Here is a 16,662-nt window from a genome sequence, read left to right on the forward strand (position 1 = left end):
CTTAATCCCTAAAGAAAAAAAAAAATAAATACTCTGTTAGAAATCTTACAGATGTGCTAATATTCCCCTGGCCAGGAAGCTCAGGTTCGTTCACAATAATTTTGGGTTGTCATTCAGCGGCATGAATCTTTCTGATCTCATCCTCGAGAACACTGAGGCCTAATATTTGACAAGGAAAGTAGTCAAACTTTTCTTATCAGCAAGATTTAAAAGCTTTGGAACCCACATCGAGAACGTTTCATTCAGTTCATCATCAACGATCGGTATCCGGTCTAGGCCTGCCTTAATAAGGACTCCAGACACGCCGGTTTTATGCTGAAATCCACCAGTGCGATATCCCTAAAAGCTGTCTGGCGTCCTGACCTACGAAATCGCTCCATCTCAGAGAGGGTCTGCCTCAGCTTCTTCATTAATGTGCAGCCCGAGATCTCGCCTCGCCTGCTTGATCTGAATGAAAACAGCACATTTCGGGTTGCTCTTCACATAATATCAATATCTTCAGCGTAAGCCACCAGCTGGGTGGACTTGATGAGGATGGTGCCTCTCGCATTGACATTTGCATCACGAATCACTTTCTCCAGGCCCAGGTTAAAGAGGACGCACTTTAAAATGTATCTGGTTGCGGTTCTATACCAGTTCGGGGGATGTGGTATACCAGCAAATTGCCATGAACGTCGCTTTGATAAGGACAGTCTTTCGCTTCCAATAGAAAGGCATGTCACACCGTCTGAGATTGAGTCGTCATATCTCCAAAGGATTCAACATTTCTGAGGACATCACTAAACTTGATCAACATTCGGGATTGCTCATTTCAAAAAAATTATGTATTTGTGCGGTAATGGACGTGTGACTTTCTAAAAATCATAGTTCCTTTTCGGTAAATAGAGCCTATCTTTCCAAACACGAATACGAAAACCAAAGCCACCACAAATGGCTAAGATATTGGCAATGGCTTTGAATATTGCATATTTGAATATTTCCTCGCCTTAAATGGCTCACGACCGATCAGTGTCGCCAGAAAAACGTCCACCATCGCGGCAAATAAAGCCAACTTGTTGATAGGTAGCAACGCCAATGCAAGGCATACGCTTTCGGGCAGCTTGGAAATCAACGAATGCAGTGCGTCATATTTTGATTTTATTATTCCCTCAAATCCATCTATCTATCTCATAGGAGCAATACACGAATCTTCTATTTTCCCAGTCCAGAGAACTGTGACGGTTGGGAGGATTTCATCCCACAAAATGACAAAAGGATTTGGTCTGATCCTTCTCAGATCACAGTCAGATACTATTCAGTCTAGACATTGCCGCAGAGATATTCAATCCTTTTAGAGACATCAGGAGGATCAACTAGAAGAAGTTTGGTCAAGTTATCAAGAAAAACCTACCCGCGTGCAAAAAGCTAACATTGGCACAACAGACGAGCTAAAGTCAAAGTCTGGAAAGGGCATTCGAAACCGCCTTTAAAGTCTCGTACCCTGCAAAATACATCAAGAAGGCATTGCTGAATGAAGATCAGTCCAGCCTGGAGAAGCTGAGCAGGGCGGTCTTCAACATCTGCTGCATGCGCAAATCTTTGCAGCAATACAAAGACTTGCATGATAAAGTACAAGTCGGCCATCATGACTGCTAAGAGGCGGTTCTAGTTGGACTATTGTCAGATTATTGAACGCACCAAAAAATCTGCGTAACATTCTCTGTAACATTCTGTCCAAGGAACATAGTAACCCATCCTTCCTTAAAAATTCGGAAGGCTCTTGGACGGATTCATACGCACTTCCCCACCAGCGAGAAGAACCGAGTGTCAGAGCCTTGCTTCGAGAGTATGCAGTCCCAGTCGTGGGGCACTACCAAATCGGTAATTATCGAGGATAAAATCGACTGGGCTTAAAACAGCTTCTCCGCTTCTCTCTCAGATGGCACAATGCTAGTCATGTTATGAAAATAGCAACACATTCACCGGAGCTGTATTCCCTTTCACACCCGTACCATCACTTGGAGACGCGGACAAGCAGTTTTCATATCGAAAGCAGACAGGCACGGCCATGAGTACGAGAAGGACTTTCGGCCAATCAGTCTTACCTCTTTTGTTTTGAAGATACTAGCACGCGTCCCAGTAAGCCTACCTCAAAGGAAAATCCACGGAAACTGCTCTCCACGGGGTGATTGTAGTACACTCTAGCTGGCTTCCTTGATATAGAGGGAACATGGACCAACGCCATCAAGGAAACCTTGGGCAGTATTGGATTGGGGGGTATCTTACTCATTAGATAATATCCATTGCTAAGGACTAGGATAATCCAGTTTTATCTAGGAGGTAGTCACTTGACCGGAGCTGCCAGCAGCGCCATTCCCCGAGCTGACGTTATTTCTCCAGTGCTCTTGTTAATAGTGATAAACGAAATTTTATGCATATTGGAAAGGAGCGGGGCGAAGGATGCCTATGACGATGATTTGGTGATATTGGTGTCAGGGATGTCTCCTCCATTATGAGTGACATCATGGGAAAAGGCCTGGGACAGGTGCGCTTGTGGGCTGCATTACCTGGAATCGGCATAAATCGATTAAAAGCGGAATTGGCGCAATTCACCCTAAAGACCAAATTCCACCTCCCACGGTTAAATGAACAAACATTGCTTCTTTCCTCGAATGTAAAAGATCTGGGTGTAACCCTGAATCCGAAGCTAAATTGGAGATTGAACATAGACTTGAGGATTGAGAAGGTCCTTATAGCTTTCTATGCCTGCAAGAGGATCTTTGCAAGGAGATCGGGTCGACGGCCGAGAATGATGAAATGGTGGCTAACGCAGAGGAAAAAGTATAAGTACAGTAACAAGATTAAAAAAACAGTTTTACACATTCGGTGGCATCGGCATTAAATCTCCGGTGATACCAACATATACCTTGAGGACGAAGACTTCCGAATTTGGGTTGTGAATGCGATCGAGAATGAGAGCGTCAACATTTACGTCCGAACGAATTCACGGGTTGGAACTCCTGTTTGACCGTGTGAAGCTACATTCAGAGCTCTGAAAGCTGACTTGATAATTGCTGGACCAGCTGCGTTAAACTGGTTTCTGCTGCTGAAGGCGAGGATGTCGGTTCCGCGATATTTGATAGAAGTGTGGCGTAGATTTTATCAGCTATGTCGGTTGAAGTTTGTAGTGGCTGACCATCCACCGTCACCATAATCGGTTGAAGAGCAGATGGAAGCCGTTCTAACCCTAGACTTCGCATCAGCGGCTCCGGACCCGGGATGGTTCCTGGTTACCCATATATGTGTCCTTCATGAACTGTCTAATTCACTCGCTTTACTATTTGCTTGCGTAAGTTGCTGTTGTGGGGTGTTATACCTCACAAATCGCGCCTCCACTATTTTAAACCAAATCTCAGGTTTGTGGGGATGGAAGTTTAGAAAACTTGGTATCCAGTTTACCGCGGCCGCAGCCATACTCTTCTCAGCAAGCGTGATGCGTGTCCTCGGCATTCTCGTTTTTACGTGTAACTTGAACCCGGCCATTTTCCTTTTTAAGCGCGGAGTCACCACTTTCGGAATTGTCAGAATAGGTTAATACCAGAGGTTGAATGAAAGCCGTGTCTATATATTTGATTGGTATCTTTGGTATGTATCCAATATCGGTCCTGCTTCTGATTGTGGTGTTCACAAAGTGAAAGTTGTAAGTATACTGTGACTGCTGTACTTAACCCTCTAGAAATTAGTTGACTTTTAGGATGTCCAGATAGCTGAGTGGTGAGAGCACAAAGCTGTCGTACAGAAGATCACAGTGACAGTGGGATTTGTATCGTGATTTGACGTTGGATACCAGTCGACCCAGCTGTAAATGAGTGCCTAAGTCAAATCAGGGTAGTAATCTCGGTCTTACGGTCTTAAAGGAAGTGCCTTAACACACTTCAAGGCCCTTATCCAATTGGATTGTTGCACCTACGATTATTTTTATTATTATTTAGGGAGAAAATCACTTCGGTAGAGAAAAAAGATGATTAAAATTTCTAATTCCAGACAAATGTCTGGAAGTAATTGGCACCGCTACAGTTTTTTTCCGAACTGAAGTGCAGTCTCTTCAGCCAGGGATGACAAATGCATCTGGTGTTGCAGGCTTCCGAGAGGCAACTAGAATAGAGTTGTAGGGTTTGTAGTAGCAATGGAGGGGTTGTTAACCATACGCTGATCACGGGTGCTAAGAAATCGGTTGAGAGAGTTGGAAGAAGTTAATTGACACTTTGCACAATTCGTTACGAAATATGGTATGTACGGACCGCGGCTTCGCGACGGGAGCGGATTCTCATTCGCTTTTTTCTGAATTAATTTGCTCACATGATGTATTCCATAATGTGCAATTAACCTAATTTTCGCCGCAGATTACATATTATTCAAAGTATTCGGGCGAATTGATCTTGACAGAGGGGAATGATTTTCCGCATCTGTAGGCGTACGCACATGTTGCTGCAATATGAACTCTCGTAGGTCAATCAAGTTCAAGGGAGCGCAGCGGCATGTAAACCGGTTCGTGGGTGGACAGCTGATCGACGGTCGATGGGATTTGATTCGTTATTTTGTCGGAGACGTGTAGAGTAGATTTGGCTGGTTTCTTGGTCTCCCGAATTTCAGTTTTGAGCATTAAGCAAGGTGGATTCCAGGGGAATTTTTTTTGATAAGACGAGAATTGAAAAATGCTGCAATTCGGAAAGGAAATTAGCGCGAAAAGGGTGGATGTCATGGAGGCGTAGTCGGAAACTCAGGCAATTAGCTGGATGAGCTAACAGTGCATAGTTTTGATGTTATAACGACGTCAATCAGGTTTTGGTAAATTTGTGCATGGGCGTGAAGCGACAGGATGAAAAGCAACAGAAAACATAGTCTACCAAGAAGACGTGATTAACAAGCGGCAAAGCGTTTGTTAAAGAGGAGCTTGCTTTGCTGTCGCTAATGTGAATTTCCCCAGTTTCTAACTGAGAGGATCTGAAGGACCCCACTACATTCATGAACCTGGCTAGCACAGAAGCGTACAAGAACTTGTCAGCACTTTGATGGAGCTTCAGTGTTTGCGGGCAGACCTTCACGGTCAATTTCTCCAACTTTTTAGGTTTCTGGGATAGCTCTCCCTCTAGGTCGCCTTCGGCACTCAGGATGGTCGTTTGATCATCCTATTTCCCTTAGATTCATTACAGGTAGTTGTTGGGAATACTTGCAACCCTTTCAGTTGAATGAGTCTTCGAATGTTGTATTGTTCCATTTTGAGAGATTCATGTTGCAGAAGAGCAGATGGGAGAATGTACTGTAATGAATGTGGTATACGGGTGGATAGGGGAATTATGGGAGTGGTTTGATTGGCTTGTATAGTGTTGCGCACACATTTGTCGTCTATGCTCGTAACTATTTCCCAGCGACTAGTTCTCTAACCCAAAAAAGACCAAAAACTTACTGATGGGGAGAACAACTGGTCCGCAAAATACGGGAATATGAGGAATAAAAAATACTCACTACTCCGGGGGGCGATAAACACACAACCCGCGTGGATACCTTGCTCTTACCACTTTTTCGCAGCAAACATTCTTCTCTCTTTATTTATATCACTCCAGGACTACTGTTTCTTAACGATTTTCTTCAATCGGCAATTTGTGGGTAAACTCCCATCGCAGCCAATTTCACTCACCACAAACATCCACCATCATTACGTACCGTCCATCAAATTGTTCTTAACATCAACAATACACACAACCAGAGGAGTAATGAATTTCCGGTGGTAATAAATGGAAAAAAATTCTTTTAGGATTTTTAAATGAAAAGAAAGTAAATTTTTGAAATTGTGGATCGTGATAGTGAGCTCAAGACTTAGACAATGGAAATAGTAAGAGTGCTAAGTTGCAGGGAAACAACAGTATGTAGACAATTACATAGATTTTTACTTGCTCCGGAACTGTCTGGACAAAGAGGTCTCCCGGGTACTATTTACGCTGTGTAATCTTTACCATACCAACTCTACATATTACCCTTTCTCCAAACTCACAAAGCAACCCTTTAACTATTTTACGAGATAATAAAATGGAGTAATGACAACCCGTCGTATCTAAACTCAACAACTTTCACACCAAAGACACATAAAGTGCTGGTTCCTCCGCTTTGAGCCGCCCTTACTTGCCAAACGAAATCCTCTAATTAGCAATTCTTATCTAAATCGTCCCATTTTCCAGCTACATCTAATTGACAAATATAAACTGAAACAGAGATAAAAGCTCTTCACTATTTATATTTAAATGAGAGCAACATTTCCGTTAAACTTTCCATTATGAATATCATCCGTGGAAGGAGAGCGATACGAGATGACGAACCTTCAACTGTATTTAGCAGAAACGTCCAACTTCCTGTATTTCGTCCACTGTTACTAAATGCTCAGCTATTCGACACTAATCTAGAACGTCGATAGCATCAGGAAAACTTCCTTACTATCTTCAGTCCATATTTGTATTCCCAAGGATATTATGACAACGTCGGCCAACAAAAACTAGTCTAAAATTAGTTTAGATACACGTCCGTCCCCTTGTGGTTATTATTGCCCTCCTCCGTCGGAGAGTGGATAAATAGAATAGTTTCTGACTGTTATTCCAACACAATTTTCCCGACAGTGTACGAAATGTCCAAGTGGAGTCCTGTCTCGGCCGTTTGTCCTGGGATACAGCTCTGGTGGTCGTGTTTCATTTCTGGAAAGTGGTAACTAATCCGTTTGCTTTTTTAAAGTTGCTCGGACTGGTGTAGATGCAGAAGTGGTCGCTTTTACTGGAAAATCTCCGAAAGTTCACCGGGCCATCTATTGTTGGCTGATTCCATCTGTAGTGAGGCTTCCATGGAGCTATAACGCCCTATCGTAATTTTGAATAATTCATAATAACCAAGAGTGCAGCAATTGCTAGTTTTGCGGACAAACTCGCAGGCAAACTGGATCCTCTCATAGACTGGAATATTCATTTTTACAAACAACTTAGTCGGGGCTTGGTTTGATTTTATCTTGGTTGCTCCCTTTTAGTTTATGGTTCACGTGATCTGAATTAGAATTGACAGAGTTGAGAGTACGTGGAGCACCTGCCGTTCTACCTCGGAAAATTATAGAAATCTCATTTTCTCTTTAAATTGCAGAAGGACGAAAAAACTTTTTATTCAAACAAGCCAGAAGTGGACATGCATGTTACCTGAATAGAGCAAACAGAGATATACTAGAAATGGAGCTTTACATTATTTCGAAGAGAAATTCTCATGTATGGTTAACAATGTGGACAGAACTGGTAGAATCGAGAGGTTCTCCTGTATCTCTACTCGAATTCTTGGAAAATCTTATTATTGCTTCTGCGGGTTGGATGTAATTACTGCACTAGGGATTATAAGTCTTGCTGGCTCTATTACGGACGAGGTGCTGGCAACGTGTAAGTCTGGTGGTGGTGGAGTCCTAATTGCATTGGAAGATTAATTCCACGCTGAACCCATCCTTCCCTACTTTGTCTCACCATATGATTGCGTTGCCCTACGGGTCTCCGCACCTAACTTCGCTCCTAACCGGTTTCTTGTATTTTGCATTAACGTTTCCTGTGTTCGCTCTTCCCTCCTATTTGTCGGAACTATTTATTACCAAATTCCCTTTCCGTCCTTTCTTCCTCTGCGGAGATGTTAACCTTCCCATACCCAACTGCCTTAATTATCCTAACCTATTCCTTCCAACAATCTCTTCCACTCTTCCCTTCTACTCTCTTCCTCTATGAACCCTTGTTCTGCGCTGAATTTCAACACCTCCAAAAACTTATTGAGTCGCATTCTTGATCGCTTCCTTTCCAACCTCGCGGAGTGTCACCTCTTTCTATTTCCTCGCGAATCACGGGATGTTAAAATTTACCCTCACCACCCACCGCTTGGATTTGATATAGAGCTCAGACGCCAGAACTGTGGGTAATTCCGTTGAGTTTAACTTCCAGACAGCCAACTTTGATGATCTCAACTTAGCCTCAGCGCCAATCAACTGGAATCACGTATTACCAAACTCTATATCTGATCAGGCTCTTGGCACCTTTTGCAATATCCTGTTCAATCTCCTCTCCTATTACGTCCCTTCTTCTCCTAAGGGTCTTCGATCTTACCCAGATTGGTTCACAACGGAGATCCTTGATAATACCCGGCTGAAAGATGCATTGCGGAAGAAGTTTCGAACTTCAAAGAGTGACGACGACTCAGCCTATTTCAGGGTCAGGCGCCCCACTGTCAAGTCGATGGTTCAAATAGGGCATAAACGATACTTGTTGAACGTCGAAACTACCTTTGCCCGAGGTAACTTGAAACCGCTTGGTCCCACTCTTTCCCTTCTACTAGCAATTTTGCTGATTCCACTGTCCTCTATACTTCTTTGAAATACAAACTGTTCCGAATCTCTCGCTATTCCTCTCCTTCCTCGCCTTCTTCAGTTGAGTTCCTTATTGGTAATCTCGACAGCAATGTCGGACCTGGTCCCGATAAGCTTCCTAACCTCTTCCTTGTTAATTGTAATAACATATTCTCCCCCCCCCCTTCTTGCATTACATTTAACAAAAGTGTAGAAGAAAGCTACTTTCCTTATCTTTGGAAGAGAGCCCTTATCATATCTATCATCAATAGCGGAGATTTTTCACTGGTTGTGCACTAGCGTCTGGTCTCTCTTCTTTCGTCTTGCTCCAGAATTTTCGAGAAATACGTCTACGACTGGCTGGCTGCCCGTTTCGGTAGCCTCATTTCGTGCTACCGATTGAGACCTTTCGGTCTTTACCAACTTCGATGCTAAATACATTAATTCACCACAGAAGGTACGCGCTATTTATACCGATTTCGCCAAAGTTTTTGATACTGTTTGGGATCAAGCAGTGCACTGCAGGATGGACTAACGCGGAGTATAGCTCCCTAGAGCCAACCTATTCCTTTCTGAGAGTGAGTTGTCTCCCTTTCGTGGGGTGTGTGGTTTTCCGGGGCCAAGCCTCTCGTCTAACAAGACTGTTAGTGAGTGGTGATAGCCATACCCTGTACGAAGTGATCCTACTATTAACAAAACGCTAGGCTGAAGAGCCGAAAAACTCCGCCCCCATTTTAAGGTGTCATGCGTACCGTGACCATGAGATAGTATGCAATCAGGGGTAACTGATTGTATTCGGATGGAGCCTCACTGATACCTGGTCACCTCAGTGAGTAAGTTTGAGCTTACAGTGCTACGGGGGGAAACGGCCTGGCGGACCTCATAGTCCACCTACACGTGGGGATCAAATGAGTACCCGTATAAAAACAAAGAAAACTACAACCCTATACCGCACACAAACTGGCCAACCAGGCGATGGCACATTTCCGAAATACTAAAAACCAGCTGATTACACCCAAATTGGAGAAGTTGGAACGTCAAGCAGTGGATCTAAAGTCAACATTGGTATACTGCGAGGACAATAACCAACAAAGGCCATGATTAAAAAAGCAGGGATAAGCAAAAGGATGTCTGAGATAAATATATCAGACGTCAGGAAGCAGAGACCTTTCAATGGCATAGGTGCTGAATGGTTCCTGCGTTGTCTGAGAGAAGGCCTCGAAGCAGAAGAGGCCGTTAGGAAAGTTCAGGACAAACGCGAGGAGCAGCAGAGATTAGCCCACATGATTGAAATGTTCCAAAAAACCCAAACCGGCCAGATCAGGGGGGCAGGCAGGAATCTGAAAGCCGGCCATAAGCTACGTTATTGCGGTCAAAGGCATTCAACTGGCCATATTGCCAAAAACGTTTCCCGAGCAAAAACTCACTCGTGAGAAGTAGGAAACCTTGTCGTCAGGCAGAAGATCTCATGGGCCTCCTAATCGCTCAGAATGAGGATCTTCAAATACGACTACGGAGAGTCCTCAGAAGCAACGTGGAGGGCAATGCTAGACTCCTCACGATCAGGGTAGATGATCGATCCCTGGAGGCAATCAAACGTCGTAGTTGACATATCAACTATCCATTTGGTAACAGACTTGTGCACGTGCACAGGAAAAAGCCGAGGCAAGACACTTGGGAGGAGACATCCGGGGGAAAACGTACCCGAAGCAATCTCGGAGCCCATACAGATGGAAAAGACTGAATCGGGCAGGGAAGTAAACCACGCTGCCCAGTGAAGAGAAGAAGCTGGACGATCTACACCTGGAACTTCTAGGACTTAGAGTGGGCAGCGACGTGCAGAAAAGTGCCGCGCCGGTGGGGGAGGGTGATACTCCGACAGTGAACCGGAGTTCCAAAGAAAAACGGAGCCAATGCTCCGCAGTAAAAAAGCCCAGATAAACTTCCACCATGCGAAAGCTGCATCTGTCGTAATTGTAAGGACAAGTTCCAAAGAGAGTATTGGAATAGTGCTGGCTCAGAGGCCCTGGATGTACCGGAGGCCGATTCGCGGTGTGCAAGGAGGACGTATGGAGGTAACTCCTCTTGCGAGAAACCAAGAGCTTGGATCATTCTTAAACTTAATTTCAAACATATCCGTTTTCCAGATTTCCTGACGGGAACCTTTTGGCTATCAAAATTCACTGGAAGCCGGGAGAGAACTCGAGAGGCAGTCTTGGTATCGCGCTACTTTCCAGGAGACGGCATCCGAATACCATGGGAGCTAGTCGCCCATCTAGAAACCGGAGGAAGCTGTTACACTAATCGAAGAGCAACTTCTAAACCAAATAAAACCCCCAGAGTGGAAGGCATCTAAGAGTGGTAAAGGGCAACATAGCCTTGAAGTACATACCAAAGACGGGCGTGGTGATGTGATTTTTATTCCGAAAGCGGATAAAAAGTAGTCTTTTCACCCTAAATCTTTCGAACCAATTTACCTCACATCCTTCGAACCCAAAACGATGGAGAAGCTCATAGACAACTATATCAGAACTAACGTCCTAACGCGTAATCCCCTACATCAGTGTCAACACGGTTACCGTTTACGCTTTTTGAAAAATAAGCTTCCTTGGCAATAGGGCTAACCGAAACTACTCTTTATCAGCTGACGGATATATTATGGGATGCTATTGAAACAAAATCGAAGGAGCATTCGATAACACATCGCACACAGAGATACAAGATGCCCTGAGCCACAAAGGAGTGGGAAACACCCTGGCATTCTGGATGGGCAAAATGCTAGAAAGCAGGCAAATAGAAGTACCGACGGGGACAAATTCTATTATCATGAACCCTACTCAAGGTTGTCCACTGGGCGGGGTACTATGGCCGCTTATGTGGAGTATGGTAGTGGACTCCTGGACGTGCTAGCAAATACTGGAATACAAGTCCAGGGTAACGCGGACGATATTGTTTTAATCTATAGGGGCAAATATGAAGATACCCTATGTGATAGAATCCAAACTGGATTAAAGGTTACTAGTGCCTGGTGCAGGAAGAGGGGACTGCGGATCAATCCAGCCAAAACTGCCATAGTACCATTCACTAAGAGACGTAAGCTTGATCATCTGAGAGCGAAATATTACATGACGTGACGGTAAAACGAAAAACAGAGGTCAAATATTTGGTAATTACGCTAGACCAAAAATTAGGACGAAAGAAACACTTGTCGGAAAGCTACGAGGGCTTTGATGACTTGCAGGTCCATAGCAGGAAAAGAATAGAGTGGTACCTCGAAGATATTGCTTTGGTTATACACTGCAATTGCCACAAAGAATTCAACTCAGCACATAAGCCAGTGAGTTATCCAAACTCCAAAGATTGGCTTGTGTGGGGCAATGAAAACATGTCCAACAGTGAAGGTGATCGACATTGAGAATATCCGGAAGTATCAGTGAATGAAGGAAGATTGATATTCTTTCTAAGCGGTACCCTGAATTATTGATGACGAGGGATAACGTGACAACGAGGTTTCACTTTGATAAGAAGTTGGAGTAAGAAAGCAAACTGAGAGAGCGTATCTATGGCGTATGGCTTAAGCCATACTTGGTGCACAGACGAATTACTCATAACAGATTGCGCGGGTGCAGGGGTCATTGGCCCAAGAAAAATGTACTCGGAGCCAATGAGTAAGCAAACTAACATATTCGCTATAAACACACAGTTCTCTTTTAATCTCCAAAGGAACTACGACGACAACGATCAAGGCATTTTAGTCCAAGTAGTGAACTCTAAATTGGTATGAGAATGCCTTGACACACTGAATACCCTCGGTTTATACAATAAGGTCTAGATACTCTGGGTTTCAGGTCACGTTGGGTTGGAAGGCAACGAGCAGTGGACGAACTGACCAAGAAGGCATGCCCTTACACGGCCCAGAGCCCTTCTGTGGAATCGGAAACGGGTTCATGGTTATGATATTAAACAATGGAGAGGAACGCCTGAGGAAACTACTGGGCGAGCCTACTAGGAACGAAGCAGTCCAGGGTATTTATGGGGAATACACACCCAAGCACACAAAGAATTGTTTAAACCTCACCAAGAAAATCCTCCGGATCATAGTGGAAATTCTCACTGGCCACTGCCGACTAAACTATAACCTAGGGAAGCTAGAGATAACTATGGACACTGCCTGCGGGCTCTGTGGGGAGTGTGCCGAAATCTCTATGCACGTTCTTGGACAGTATCCGGTAGGTCGAGCTACGTGGGAGAACACTTAATACTAGATGCAAAGTTGAAAGATTTGGAAACAGGGAATTTACTAAAATGCTTAACGGTTATAGGCTTGCTTAATATATGAAAACCCGTAAAAGGGGCACATTAGTTTTTTCAAGATGCAGTGACACTTCCTCGTAATAGGATAATAATAATTGATACCATATACCACAATGTTCTCCCCTCCAAACTCTTCCTACTCAATTACTTCCCCCTCCCCTTAGTCATCTCTGGGCTTTCCTCCTCCATATCATTCCGTTCTTTTAGAGTTTCTTTTCATGAACACTCATCCCGTTCCTTCTCTCCCTTCTCTGGTGTTCCCCAAGATTCCATATTTGGCCCCCTACTATTCCGGTTGGTTATCAATGATCTCCTCTTTATCTTGACCTGTCCGTATTTGCTGTACGCTGACGACCTTAAATTTTTTACCTCTGATTTGCCTCCTTCGGACTGTGCTCTCTTACAGTACAGCCTTTATACTTTGGTCCGTTGGTGGTCTGTTAACGAACTGACACTGAATGTCCGCAAATGGCGCTGGATATGGTATTCACCTAAATCTTAATCAACATATTTTTTTGGTCTCCTAGCTGACAACCCCTTTCACTGCTGACCTCTTTTCAAGACCTGGGTGTAATCAACGATGACAGACTGTTTTTCAGTTCGGACTTCTTCAATCGAGCTTCCAAAAGTGTTTATCCAACGTTCTTGCTCCGACTTTACTCAAATTCAGTCCGGCTTAATACTTTTCAACTCCCTTGTCAGAAACATCCTTGAATACTGCTGTGTATTCTGATCCCCTTTCGCAACCGTGATTGTTGCACTCTTGAAGCTGTACGACCTAAATTTACCCGGATCCTCTTTCTAAAAAAGGAAAGGGAAGGGGAGGGCCTTCCGTCATGGATTATAAACTAATAAAAGGACTTTCCAATCCTATTTGTAAATAAGTAATTCTACCGTCTGCTTGATAGGGCCTGCGGAGGGGGGCATCACCATTTAAATGGGGGCGCTCCGGCAAAGTTGAGACCAAAATAGGCCACGATTATAACTTTCCTTTTTCTCCAATAATTCACTTTAATTTTTTTTAAATTGACAGCTCCAATGCTGGGAGCCAAGTTAATAGAGCAGAGAAACATCATCTAGACATGAAAACAGAAACGCATTCGAACAGTCCATGGGACATGGGATTGAAAACAACACCCGCCTGCGACATTGCTCCAAGCGTTGGCACTTGACCCCCTTTCCCCATTGAAATTCAGTCCATTGTTGGTGTAGGCAACTACCCTACCATCACTTTCATCCTCAGAAAGTTGCGTAGTTTTCATCTCATTCCACACTGTGACAATTCCGCAAAGAAATAGCCGGAGGTCGGTCTGCTTCACCTTTGTCCTCACACGTCACACGTATATGCAACAGCTTTCCATTTCGAGAACATCTGCAATATGAACTCGGCTCGGATTCTTGGCTTTCCTCCCAGCACTTAGCGCCAGCATGAGGGAAAAACCAATTTTATGCTACGAGGATTTCCTACGGTGAATGTGTAGATGAGTACGTCATCACAAGGCTATGGACCCCCATCGTTGTTGGCTACTTCAATCGTAAAGAGTCTCGAAATAAACACGAAGATCCTATTTATTTTATGGTGGCATAACTTCACTACAGAATAATAATAAATTCACAACATTCACTACGGGAGCCGTGTTTTACGTGAACTGGACTTGACCGGGTCTGGAATAGCTTTCCTGCCGCCCAGGGCGATGGCGAAGGTGCACGATTGATGTTGTAAGGGTCTAAGAGGGTATTATTGCTAAAGTTAATTGTGTAGCATTGAGAATGTGTAAATGTGACTTCTGATGTAGACCAGGTGGAGGAGGGGAAGGAAGTAAGTTTTAAGGGATGAAAAATGTCATGGTACAAATTAATGGAAGATTTATTGGATAGTGGGGAAATATTTAGATACCGGCTTACGAGAACTCTGAATTTTTATGACGAAATAAATATCAGGGATTCAAATTCAGTGAATTTTTACATTATAGATAGTAGGGCAGATAGTAAAATGTGGGTATAGATTTATTACGTAATGGTGACTGCCAATCTAAATAAGAAAATAAGTTTACATCCTTTGTGGTTTAAAGGGGACATGAAAGTTGCGGGTGCAGTATCGAGTGATGTAAAATAGTATCTCAGAGTTTAGATGTACGTCAAATTCCGTGCTTTAATCTCTATCTCACTAGTCCAATTAATGAACGTCCATAATCATAACAGCTCAGATCGGAAAAATCCCACGTTGGGCGCTCTTTTATTAAAGAAAAATAAGACCAAAAGCTGGCCTTGTGTGACTATAATATTGGTCTAATTCAATCGCCATAAATAAGCGAAAGTACACTCATATAAGGACAAACCACTGCCCCTAATCTCTAAGTAGGGCAAAAGTCAGGAGGTTAGAAGAAGCGAGGTTCGAATGATTTCCGAATTCCTCGATGCTTTCATCTGTTCATGTGTTTTTAGTTCGGCGATTTTCAGATTTTCAACACAGCGACTTAAAAAGCGGTAAAACGGTGGTGGAACCAAGAACTGCAAAGACTCAGAAATTTAACCAGATGACTTCTGAAGCAATAAGAATGAAGTCTGGTTAAACTGCCGGAATTTACAGCGTAGATTAAAGAGGCTCATAAGACGTCCGAAGCGAAACTCCTTTAGAGTATACTGTGAGAAATTGGAAGGCGAAAGAGAGACTTCAAAACTACGTAGATTCCTCAAAAGAGGTGAGTCGCCCAAGTTGGACTTTCTAAGAAAACCGAATGGTATTTGCACGAACTCCAGAGTTAAGTCTATACAGCCTCTCTTGGAAGTATACCATCCGGAGAACAGGTGTCAGAAGCGTGGGGAGGGGGGGAGAGAATTTGCAGTTCCTGCAAGCCTGGCAATATAACGGTGTTACAAAGTGAACCGGAACATTGCGGCAGTGGTTGTCACCTCTGAAAAGGCGAGAGCTGCTATACCTTGAAGTACCTAGCATGGATGGTGTCTATCTAGCGATGCTAAAGGAGGGTACAGAGCGCTTATAATGTTTTGTAAGGATGTCTTGTTCTGGGCTACGTAAGCTCCCCTTGACAGAATGTTGTGATAATTTTCACACCTAAGATTGGGATGGTTGGATATGGATTTTCGCTGAAATGTGTGGAGAGAGACTAGATGCGCCCGACATTCGAGAGAAAAAAAATATAAGACGCAACTCTGAAAGGCGAATCTGCCATGGAGGTATTCGTACGTCTTACCAAAAACTTTGTGATATCGCCAGAGAGCATGGTGTCGAAGAAGCTTTAAATAAGTAGATTCACGCTATGCTAACGCAGATATTGCTGTGTGCTCAAGTGGGTTGGGGTAGCTGTGAATCAATGTAGTGGATCTACTATGGGTACCTGGATGTTGTTGTGTTAAGGGAAATGAAATCTCGGATGCTTTAGCGAAAGAAAGCTCATTTTTCCCCTTGCCCGGACCAGAACCAGCAACTTGCAAACTTGCAAAAGTATTGTGGGCATTCTGAGTGGACATAATTCACTAGCTGGGCACATGTTCAGAATAAGGATTCTCTAAGATGATACGTATCCATTCTGTAATGAGGAATGGAGATCCATGCAGCATTTTCTATGCGAGAGCCCAGCATACGGACGTATAAGATCTTTGTTGCTGATGCACTCGAGCTGCAGTGAGTTGCATCCATTAACAGAAATCCTGCGATAAACTAACGAACCAAAGATATGCCGATAGACAAGGCAATCGAATACAATGAATCGCGAGGGTCTGAAAAAATGGTCTAAATTTCATATTTTGTCTGATAGTATGGTGGCGTTCAAAACCATCGCATAACTACGATCCGGACCTAAAATAGTATGGGAATGCCAATAAACACACAAAGCACTGGCTGTCGAAAAACGAGATACAGTTGAAATGTATAGCAGGGAGTAAACAAAGTTATTGTCAAGAATGAGAAGGTGGATGGTCTGTCAAGGAATGGAAATCAAACG

Source organism: Hermetia illucens, chromosome 4 (genome assembly GCF_905115235.1).
Source record: "Hermetia illucens chromosome 4, iHerIll2.2.curated.20191125, whole genome shotgun sequence".
NCBI classification, from domain to species: domain Eukaryota; kingdom Metazoa; phylum Arthropoda; class Insecta; order Diptera; family Stratiomyidae; genus Hermetia; species Hermetia illucens.